Raw genomic sequence first — 12,352 nt, forward strand, 5'->3', positions numbered from 1 at the left:
ACACCCTGGACAAGTCGCCAGGTCATCACAGGGCTGACACATAGACACAGACAACCATTCACACTCACATTCACACCTACGGTCAATTTAGAGTCACCAGTTAACCTAACCTGCATGTCTTTGGACTGTGGGGGAAACCGGAGCACCCGGAGGAAACCCACGCAGACAACATGCAAACTCCGCACAGAAAGGCCCTCACTGGCCACGGGGCTCAAACCCGGACCTTCTTGCTGTGAGGTGACAGCGCTAACCACTACACCACCGTGCCGCCCTGCATTATTATTATTATTATTAGTAGTAGTAGTAGTAGTAGCAGTAATAATTTAGTAATATTTATTTATTTTATTTGCATGTTTGTTTCTTTGAAAATAAAAATAATTTTTTTTTCCATTTTCTCTGCAGTAGTGCACCATGATATGAGAAGGAAGTGTTTTGCTTCTGACTAACTTCATACTGCTTATCAAAGAACAGGTTAGAAAGTCTCAGAAACAATGGTTTGTGAAGGAAATTAGACTATAATTTAACTTTAAATCTTTGAATATTAATTTCTGGTCAGTGGGACGGGATATCCGTCCTCAAAGACACTGATTTTGCAAAACATGAAGCATGTGATATTTTGATTGACGTTTTGGCATCCCTCTGACCTTTGACCCTTTCCTCTCACCCATGACAAAAACCCAGCTGAGGCCTGTGATGGCCGATTGCGAAACTTCCTCTCTCCTCTGGTGATTTGACCTCAGAGAGATGTGTGACCTCTGACCCCGACCCACAAACCAATCGGAGGTCAGCGTGAAATTGGGAAGCCAATCAGCATGTGGAGTCTACAAACTGAGTAATATTACATAACCTGAGACAGAATGTGACATCAGACAGGAATTAATAAAATAATGCAAACACACACACACGCACACACAGTCTGTCAGCAATGGACAACATGAAGACACAAAACAAATACTGAGATTCCAAGACATTCAAGCAACAGCTGTCCCCTTTGACACACACACACACACACACACACACACACACACACACACACACACACACACACACACACACACACTTTTCGCCTCTAGGTGTTTCTCTCCCTTCTTTCCTTGTCTCTTTCTCAAGCACTCCAAATTGGCCACACGCTGAGTAATGTGACCAATGGGCTGCTGTGCTGGCGTTCTTCTGAGTGTGCCTGTGTCAGTATGTGTGTTTCAGTATGTGTGTGTGTGTGTGTGTGTGTGTGTGTGTGTGTGTGTGTGTGTGTGTGTGTGTGTGTGAGTGAGTGTGCTCAGGAGCTGATCAGGATCTCTCAGGCTCCCTGTGTCCTGTACTGAAGAGTTTTGGGAAGACTCTGACTCACTGAGTTACAGTTGGACCTACAATTCTACACACATTTCAATTTTCTACTAGTGGGAAAAAACAAAAGACAGACGAGCGTCCAGAGGAGACCAGCGAGGTGAGAGACACGATATCTCTGTACATATCCAGTGGTGGAGGATTCCTGATGTCAAAATAGGAATAACTTTATGAAATAGGAAGTATGAACGTACTAAGAAACATACATTTGTTTTGAAGTTTTAAACTATTGCACCAAAACAAAATGTTAAGAAATTGAAAGTATACTGTATGCGATACGTGTGTGTGTGTGTGTGTGTGTGTGTGTGTGTGTGTGTGTGTGTGTGTTATAAAATTGTTATGAGTTCCTTTTAGAAAAACAAAAAAAGTATTAATAATTCAGATAGTTGGGTTCATTTAATTATGCAGAATGAAGTTTAACTGCTTATAAAAGTACAGATTAATGTCAAAAATGTCAAAAAATATGCCTGAACAGTAAGTATTCAAAAATCAGCATACATTTTCTTTACATGTAGAAAGAAAAAAAGTCTTGCAATTGTAACTCATAAGAATGGTTATAAATGTAAATCCAAAAGAAAATTGAAGCAGAGCTCAAAATTTAAAAGCTAAAGTACTTTAAATTAAAATAAAACAAACTTTAGTAGTCAAAAGTTCGTACTCAAACCATTAGTTTCAAAGAAAAGTTACAAGATAGTAAAATTTTGTCTAGTAAAATAAAAAGTACATTACATTTAATAAAGAAAAAAGCACAATTAATATAGATCAATACTGAGAAATTTAACTAGGCCTCATTAAAAGCATGAGCCTGTGTTCATATTTTTTTATATTTTGTTAACTACTTGTATTTATATTTGTTATGTATGTATATAACAACAAAACAAACTCTTAAAGAACAAATGAAACTTTTCAGATTTGTAAAAGGTAATGTATTGAAATGTCATATAATGAAAAGAATAACTAAACATTATCACTTCCTGTAATCTACTGTGATGAACAACATAATGGTCCTAAGTTCAATGTTCAAATACTTAAATATACAATAATGTGTAACGTTGTCACTCAAATGCACATTAACATACAGTACGTACTGAACTTATACTGAATAGTAAGTTAACAGGCAACATTTAGTTCTTGTAGTTCACTTGAACTGAAATGTTCTGTTTATGAAATTAACCAAAGACAGAAACGTTGTGAAATTTCAAGAAACTTTTGGTCGTTAAACGTGAAAGTTAATTTTATAATGGAATCAATTATCAATAATGGAATTTAGAATGGAATTCAGTTACATCCTGATGAGTTATCAATGTAAGTACTTCACAGAAAGTAATGAAACCCTGCCATCCAATCAAGGATGAGTTTTTTCCCCCTCACCATGCACGGGTGATTATGTTAAGTCAGTCTGAGTTTGTAATATACATCCAGCACTCTTTTAACCTCTCACGAGTTCAATTTTTTTTTACTGGAGCCAGGTGTTTAGTTAAATATTAAGAATTAACAGTGTGTGATTCGATGGGTTTCCCCAGTTACAGTTCACTCAGGTGTTAAATGTGCAGTTTATTGAGCTGAACCAAAATAATGACGTGTGTGAGCTAAAGATAGTGGTGTCAGGAAGGAAAGGTGGTGGAGGAAATGTCAATAATGTAATCAGGAAATCAAAAAAAAGACACAAAAATCAATAAAACAAATATTCAAAAACAGATACATTTTCAAAAACAGTGTAAGATACTAAAATCAATATTTCAGCTCTTCTAAACCATAGTATGAGAACAAAAATATGACACATGTGACACAATGTTATGTAAATATAGTTTTGTTTTGTTTGTTACCTATATATATAGATATATATGATTTTGGCATTTTTTTTTATTATGCCTGTCAAACGTGAAACAAGTGAAACTACACTTTTATGCTTTTTAAGCTCAAGTAAAATCTGGACGTCTTTCATGCATGTTTTGAACATCTTGTTTCTTTGGAATACTGTATTCCCGAATCTGAAGATGTAGGATTTTCTTGTTCTGCAATTCTTGATGTAATTCTTGCAGTAATATTTTATCTAATTCTTGCTGTATTTCGATGTGCTTGTTTGTCTCTGTTATTGTTTCTATAGTTATAGCTCATTTGCATTGACTTGCATGGCACCATGTAATAATACACTGATGAAGAACGTTATTAAACAAAGAAAAACATCGCTATGGACAGAGGAGTTTACACTTTGTGGTTTGTTTATAACGAGATAAGCTGCGTTTTTTTCTTTACTTCAAGAGAGAAAAAATATGCTTGCTGATCAAATGACTGTTTCGAGCTGCTATGATGTAACTGATAACTTGTCTCATGGACGTTCCATAACATTAAATGGATAAAAAAAATGAAATGTAGGATGTGTTATTCTTTAATGAATTATAAACAGTAATCTTGGCAAATCATTGTACAACCCTGATTCCAAAAAAGTTGGGACAAAGTACAAATTGTAAATAAAAACGGAATGCAATAATTTACAAATCTCAAAAACTGATATTGTATTCACAATAGAACATAGACAACTTATCAAATGTCGAAAGTGAGACATTTTGAAATTTCATGCCAAATATTGGCTCATTTGAAATTTCATGACAGCAACACATCTCAAAAAAAGTTGGGACAGGGGCAATAAGAGGCTGGAAAAGTAAAGGTACAAAAAAGGAACAGCTGGAGGACCAAATTGCAACTCATTAGGTCAATTGGCAATAGGTCATTAACATGACTGGGTATAAAAAGAGCATCTTGGAGTGGCAGCGGCTCTCAGAAGTAAAGATGGGAAGAGGATCACCAATCCCCCTAATTCTGCGCCGACAAATAGTGGAGCAATATCAGAAAGGAGTTCAACAGTGTAAAATTGCAAAGAGTTTGAACATATCATCATCTACAGTGCATAATATCATCAAAAGATTCAGAGAATCTGGAAGAATCTCTGTGCGTAAGGGTCAAGGCCGGAAAACCATACTGGGTGCCTGTGATCTTCAGGTCCTTAGACGGCACTGCATCACATACAGGCATGCTTCTGTATTGGAAATCACAAAATGGGCTCAGGAATATTTCCAGAGAACATTATCTGTGAACACAAGTCACCGTGCCATCCGCCGTTGCCAGCTAAAACTCTATAGTTCAAAGAAGAAACCGTATCTAAACATGATCCAGAAGCGCAGACGTCTTCTCTGGGCCAAGGCTCATTTAAAATGGACTTTGGCAAAGTGGAAAACTGTTCTGTGGTCAGACGAATCAAAATTTGAAGTTCTTTATGGAAATCAGGGACGCCATGTCATTCGTATGAAAGAGGAGAAGGACGACCCAAGTTGTTATCAGCGCTCAGTTCAGAAGCCTGCATCTCTGATGGTATGGGGTTGCATTAGTGCGTGTGGCATGGGCAGCTTACACATCTGGAAAGACACCATCAATGCTGAAAGGTATATCCAGGTTCTAGAGCAACATATGCTCCCATCCAGACGACGTCTCTTTCAGGGAAGACCTTGCATTTTCCAACACGACAATGCCAAACCACATACTGCATCAATTACAGCATCATGGCTGCGTAGAAGAAGGGTCCGGGTACTGAACTGGCCAGCCTGCAGTCCAGATCTTTCACCCATAGAAAACATTTGGCGCATCATAAAACGGAAGATACGGCAAAAAAGACCTAAGACAGTTGAGCAACTAGAATCCTACATTAGACAAGAATGGGTTAACATTCCTATCCCTAAACTTGAGCAACTTGTCTCCTCAGTCCCCAGACGTTTACAGACTGTTGTAAAGAGAAAAGGGGATGTCTCACAGTGGGAAACATGGCCTTGTCCCAACTTTTTTGAGATGTGTTGTTGTCATGAAATTTAAAATCACCTAATTTTTCTCTTTAAATGATACATTTTCTCAGTTTAAACATTTGATATGTCATCTATGTTCTATTCTGAATAAAATATGGAATTTTGAAACTTCCACATCATTGCATTCTGTTTTTATTTACAATTTGTTCTTTGTCCCAACTTTTTTGGAATCGGGGTTGTATACTAAGAGGAATAAAACACTTCAGGATGTGCTGCTGTAGGAAAATAAATTACTTTGAGGTGTAACAGTGAAAAGTGATTTTCACTTTTATCTCCAGCTTACTGATTATTGTAACATCCAAATGGAGAACAAGAGCTTTTTTTGGGGGAGTATGGAAGAACAAGTCTCTCTTTTTGTTGTTGTTGTTGTTGTTGTGAACCCATTTGAAGCCATAACTTGTGTAATATCTGCACATTCATTCATCTGTCCTAACTGCTTTATCCAGGTCATTAAAGAAGAAGTATCACAATACAGTCTTCAAATCTAACATGATTAGCATGATGCTCCATCTGGATATCATCACAACATCCGATGGGTAATCTGAAAATGAGAGAAAGCGATCTTTCTAAATTGTTATCCTTCATATTGTGAACTGAACAGAGTGGCTTCGCATGTGTTAGAGGAAGAATGTGATAGCCATCACCTTCCCTACTTGGTTGTCGTTGTGTGATGGGGGATCTGTCTGGTGGACAGGAACTGGCCACAACTAAATTAGGGAGAAAATTAGTGAAAAAAATTAACAAAAATAAATAAATAAATAGTGGCGGCACAGTGGTGTAGTGGTTAGCGCTGTCGCCTCACAGCAAGAAGGTCCGGGTTCGAGCCCCGTGGCCGGCGAGGGCCTTTCTGTGCGGAGTTTGCATGTTCTCCCCGTGTCCGTGTGGGTTTCCTCCGGGTGCTCCGGTTTCCCCCACAGTCCAAAGACATGCAGGTTAGGTTAACTGGTGACTCTAAATTGAGTGTAGGTGTGAATGTGAGTGTGAATGGTTGTCTGTGTCTATGTGTCAGCCCTGTGATGACCTGGCGACTTGTCCAGGGTGTACCCCGCCTTTCGCCTGTAGTCAGCTGGGATAGGCTCCAGCTCGCCTGCGACCCTGTAGAACAGGATAAAGTAGCTAGAGATAATGAGATGAGGTGAGAAATAAATAAATAAATAAATAAAAATGATATTGTTAGAAGGAAACATAAATTACATAACAGCTTTGGAATCTTTCATTCGACCAAGAATTTTTTTTTTAAATCCGCTAAAAATTAGATGTTTTGCTGCTTTTTACCACAAATCCTACCAAAAAAAAATTCTGATAGTAAGCAATTATATAATTCTCTGGAACAAGGGGTAAACATTTGCCATTCTTAATCACTGCCATGTGTTGTTTGTAAATGAGTCAGAACTTCGAGTCTGATCCTCAAGAACCAGCTCACTTCTAACAATCACACCACCAATTATTCAAATCATACAATCATAATTTGGCTACTTATTAGAACCTTTTTCTCAAACATTTTCATTCCAGGTTTTTCCACCACCAGAACACATGAGGTTGAAGTGGACTTGAGGCTATTTGAGTGCTTTTTGATTTCGTTTTAAGATATGGCTTTTTTTTCAAGTCATTCACGTGACCAGTCCAACGGACTAATACATACAGTGTCTTGCAAAAGTATTCATCCCCCTTGTCCAGTTTTTTTGCATTACAAGATGGAATTAAAATGGATTTTTTTTGGGGGGGGGGGGGGGGGGGGGTTTAGCACCATTTGATTCACACAACATGCCTACCACTTTAAAGGTGCAAATTGTTGTTTTATTGTGACACAAACAGTAATTAAGAGGAAAAAACAGAAATCTGGAGTGTGCATAGGTATTCACCCCCTTCGGTATGAAACCCCTAAATAAGAGCTGGGCCAACCAATTCACTTCATAAGTCACATAATTAGTTGATTAAGATCCACCTGTGTCCAAAGTGTCACATGATTTGTCACATGATGTCTGTATAAATCACCCTGTTCTGGAAGGACCCTGACTTTGCAACACTATTTAGCAAGCAACATGAAAACCAAGGAGCCTCCAAACAGGTCAGAGACAAAGTTGTGGAGAAGTATAGATCAGGGTTGGGTTATAAAAAAATATCCCAAAGTTTGAATATCCCACGGCACACCATTAAATCCATTATAGCAAAATGGAAAGAATACAGCACCACTACAAACCTGACAAGAGAAGGCCACCCACCAAAACTCACAGACCTGGCAAGGAGGGCATTAATCAGAGATGCAACAAAGACACCAAAGATAACATTGAAGGAGCTGCAAAGATCCATAGCAGAGATGGGAGTATCTGTCCATAGGACCACTTTAAGCCGTACACTCCACAGAGTGGGGCTTTATGGAAGTGTGGCCAGAAAAAAGTAATTGCTTAAGAAAACACATTTGGAGTTTGCCCAACAGCATGTGATAGACTCCCCAAACACATGGAAGAAGATTCTCTGGTCAAATGTGACTAAAATTGATCTTTTTGGCCATCATGGGAAATGCCATGTGTGGCGCAAACCCAACACCCTGAGAACACCATTCCTATGGAGAAGCATGGTGGTGGCAGCATCATGCTGTGGGGATGTTTTCATATGCACGGACAGGAAAACTGGTCAGGACTGAAGGAAAGATGGATGGCACTAAATACAGGGCAATTCTGGAGGAAAACCTGTTTGAGTTGGCCAGAGGTTTGAGACTGGAATGAAGGTTCACGTTCCAGTAGGACAATGACCCTAAACATACTGCTAAAGCTACACTGGAGTGGTTTAAAGAGAAACATTTAAATGTCTTGGAATGACCTAATCAAAGCCCAGACCTCAATCCAATTGAGAATCTGTGGCATAACTTGAAGATTGCTGTACACCAACGCAACCCATCTAACTTGAAAGAGTTGGAGCAGTTTTGCCTTGAGGAATGGGCAAAAATCCCAGTGGCTAGATGTGCTAAGCTAATAGAGACATACCCCAAGAGACTTGCAGCTGTAATTGCAGCAAAAGGCAGCTCTACAAAGTATTAATTGGGGGGGTGAATACCTATGCACACTCACGATTTCTGTTTTTTTCATCTTAATTATTGTTTGTGTCACAATCAAACAACAATTTTCACCTTTAAAGTGGTAGGCATCAAATGGTGCTAGCCCTCCAAAAATCCATTTTAATTCCAGCTTGTAATGCAACTAAACAGGACAAACACCAAGGGGGATGAATAATTTTGCAAGACACTGTAAAAGATCTACAGCTGTGGTCAGATGTATACATACTGGGACATGAATTTCAGCATGGACATGAATATCATGGTATCATACACAGACTGAGTTTTAATTTATTTTGTGCTTTCTGAAATCCACAAAGGGTCATAATTATAACTGAGATTATTAATTTAGTGGGGCTAAAAATAACACAATTTATTTTTTTCACGGTCCGGTTTCCATCAAATCCTGCGCTCTGATTGGCTGGCGAGCGGGTCCGTATCCTACGGTACAGACCCCAGTTATGGACCTCTGGTGACTCACTTGTTCACAACAACAACAAACATAGTGGCAATTTTTGTCAACATTTATTTTCACATTTCTCAGGAGAATAACATTAATTTTACAGCATGGATAGTGATAACGACAGTCTTCACAGTGAAAGCGAGTTTTACTACCCTGAGGAAGAAGAAATAAAAGAAAACATTTCAGGAGAAAGCTAAAAATCTGTAACTTGCTAATGCCGAGCAAAAACCTGGCTGAATACTGAATGAATCAATTTTGTATAAATAGGGGACTACATAGGCTGCAAAATGTAGTTTTTCCCCTGCCATGGAAGTGCACTTGTATACCAAGGAGGAAGCCATTTGCATTACAGTCGTGAATGAGGATTCAAAATAGCATTAATTTTACATCATGGATAGCGATAACGACAGTGTTCACAGCGAAAGCGAGTTTTACTACCCTGAGGAAGAAGAAATAAATAAAACATTTCAGGAGAAAGCTAAAAACCTGTAACTGCTGCTAACGCCGAGCAAAAACATGGCTGAATCCTGAATGACTCAATTTTGTATAAATAGGGGACTACATAGGCAGCAAAATGTAGTTTTTTTCCTGCCATGGAAGTGCACTTGTATACCGAGGAGGAAGCAATTTGCATTACAGCCGTGAATGAGGATTCAAAATGGAGGCTCGGCTCAGTTTTCCCTTGCGGGCGCTCTCGTTTTCTGTTAGAATTTGGTAAAGAAAAAAATAAATATATTATTTACCAGCTTAAGGTCGGTCCGTATGGTGAAATACCGTGACCTCAGCCTTGAATACTGACCTCGGCCCAGAGGGCCTCGCTCAGTACTTTCAAGACCTCGGTCACGGTATTTCACGATATGGACCTCCCAGCTGGTAAATAACATATATGTCTTTTAACTTACCCTTCTAACTTCCTGTTAATGATCATGATTGTCTACAGCTGGTAGCTTCTCTGTGCACAACATAAAAAGGGTTTGTTTAACAGAACTCATTGGATTGACTAACACACAATACAATAGGAAAGTCCAAAGAGCTCAGTCCAGATCTGAAAAAGAGGATCATAGATTTACACACTCAGGAATGTCTCTTAGAGACATTTCTTTTTTTTTTTTTAAATGGTAGCATCAGGCTCTGGAGCTATTTTGATACCAGTGGAACTGGTTCATTGCACAAAGTGGAAGGAATAATGAAGAACCTCAGAATTCCTCAGCATAACCTCAAACGATCAGAAACTTGGACACAATTGGGTGTTCCAACAGGACCATGACCCCAAACGCACATCAAAGCTGGTTGTAGAGGATAAAGCAGGTTAACTTTAAGTTTAAAGCAAGTCCTGACCTCAATCCGATCAAAAATATGTGGACTGTGTTTAAAAGTTAGGTCCATGTCACAAAACACACAAATTTAATTGAACTCTACTAATTCTGCCAAGAAGAGTGGGCAAATATCCAACCAGAATTCAGACAGAAGCTTGTTGATGGCAACCAAAAGCATCTGGTCAAGGTGAAACTTGCAAATGGACATTATAATCAAATACATTTATAATTTTAACCCTGTGCTGACTTCAGAAAACCCAAAATAAATTAAATTTGCACCAAATTCTTGCCATGTAAATTTGGCACATAAATTTCTGACCGCAACTCTATACTAAAGGTTCAAACCAGGACCCCTTGCTAATACCAAACCCAGTGACAAGAAAAAGTGTATTGTTGGTATTATTCAACAAGAGTCATCATCTCCATTAACATATATGTTCAAATCTGAATATAGGTTTATTATATACTACCTCGTCAAAAAAAAAGTTGTTTACTCTAATAGTTTATTGGACCACCTTTAGTTTTGACTACAGTGCACATTCGCTGTGGCATTTTTTTCAACAACCTTAGGCAACATCACAACATTAATTTCTATCCAGAGTTGCATTCATTTTTGGCCGAGAGCTTGTCTTGACGACGGGAGAGTCAAACCACTCCGTAAAGTCTTCTCCAGCACATCCTAAAGACTTAAAGGGTTAAGGTCAGGACTCTGTGGTGGTTTATTCATGTGTGAAAATGATTCCTCATGCTTCCTTAACCCCTATTTCATGATTTGAGCCTGAAGAATCCTGGCATAGTCGTCCTGGAATACGCTCATATCCGTGCCAAGCAACCCCAGATCATAACACTACTTCCAGAGGCTTGTACATTGTTCACTATGTATGATGTATGATGGGTGCATCGCTTCATGAGCATCCCTTCTTACCCTGACATAGCATTCACTCTGGAATAGGGTCAATCTGGACTCATCATGATCAGTCAAGTTTTTTTCCAACCACATTTCATCTGCAAAGTCGATGATTCTCCACTATCCTTCCGGGTTTGAGTAATGCCTCTCCTTAGTTGTTTTCTTTACGTGATGCAGGTCAATAATTTGACCTTCTGAAACATAGTAACATTCATGGTTGTTAAAGAAATGAGAAGCTACTCACTGCATCAATTAGGGTTAGAAGTACTGTTGCCAGCTGAAACTTGCAGTATTTATCCAATCAAAAGCTCTTAAATATTTGCTTATTCAAATCCAAACAGTGATTTTTTTTTTTTTTTTTTGGCCAGGCAGTTTACGAGGAGTAGTCGAGTGGTGATTAATTAACCTATGAACTGTGAACACATTGTGAAAGTTGTCAGTGTGCAAATTGTTAGTGTTAATCATGTAAAAATGCATATTCAGATTCATAGCTTCAGGATATGAGGGTTTTACTTGTGAAATTTACAAAATTACAAACACACTTGCAGATCTGATTAAGGACTAAATCCCGTCTTTGCATTTAGGTATAAAACACCTCCATATCTACGGATATCTAGGGACTGCTGTCTTTCCCATGCTACAGTAACTAATCGTGTTTGATAAATACGTTATGAAGATCAGACACTATATCAGTCAGTAGATCAGTCAGTATTGATCACTATTGTGTTTAAAAGAGCACCTACAGGAGCAACTTTTCAGACTAAAGGTGAAATGTGTGTATGATCTGTAGCCGAGAATTTTATAATTTTACTCCAATTCCTTTTCTAATATGAGGTTTATGTGTTGTACAAACACATAGGGTTATATATTGTTTTTCTTTGCTTGTTCCTAGGTCTATACAGTTGGTACATGTGCTGATAATTAGTGATAGGATATTGTCACAGTGTACTTCACAAGATTTTACTGCTGACACTTTAAATGGTGCGCCATGCATTTCATTCAGGCAAAGGCTGCCTACATATACATCATTTCAGGGCCATATTTGGGTTCAGCTCTTCCATTCTGAACACATACATCATCTGCAACTGTGTGTGTGTGTGTGTGTGTGTGTGTGTGTGTGTGTGTGTGTGTGAGAGAGAGAGAGAGACTATATTTTTAGAGCGTCTATAGAAATTCTCACTTGGCCAGATGAAAGAAATTTCTGCATGACTGAGCACACACATGCACATCCGCGCATGCGCGCGCGCACACACATACACACACATCTTACTATCATTGTGAAAATCTTCTATGCTACACTTAAGTCTAACCTGAACCTTAACATCAGGAAACAACGAGACCCATTTCGTAGCTATTAGTTTTGGGGATTTTGTGTAGGTGGGTTTTTGTTTTTTTAAATAAAAGCTGAATTTTTAA

The 12,352-nt window shown here is 38.5% G+C and overlaps 1 protein-coding gene across 1 annotated transcript in view; it reads left to right on the top strand.

Moving 5' to 3' along the window:
- Positions 1–1,270: 1,270 nt before the first annotated feature.
- Positions 1,271–12,352, top strand: part of kcnj13 (potassium inwardly rectifying channel subfamily J member 13) — a 41,916-nt gene continuing 30,834 nt past the window's right edge. Inside the window, exon 1 of the mRNA XM_060942209.1 lies at positions 1,271–1,444. The gene's annotated coding sequence lies outside the window, so the exon portion shown is untranslated. The remainder of the gene's footprint in view (positions 1,445–12,352) is intronic.

This window comes from Neoarius graeffei, chromosome 16 (genome assembly GCF_027579695.1).
Source record: "Neoarius graeffei isolate fNeoGra1 chromosome 16, fNeoGra1.pri, whole genome shotgun sequence".
In the NCBI taxonomy this organism is placed as follows: Eukaryota; Metazoa; Chordata; class Actinopteri; order Siluriformes; family Ariidae; genus Neoarius; species Neoarius graeffei.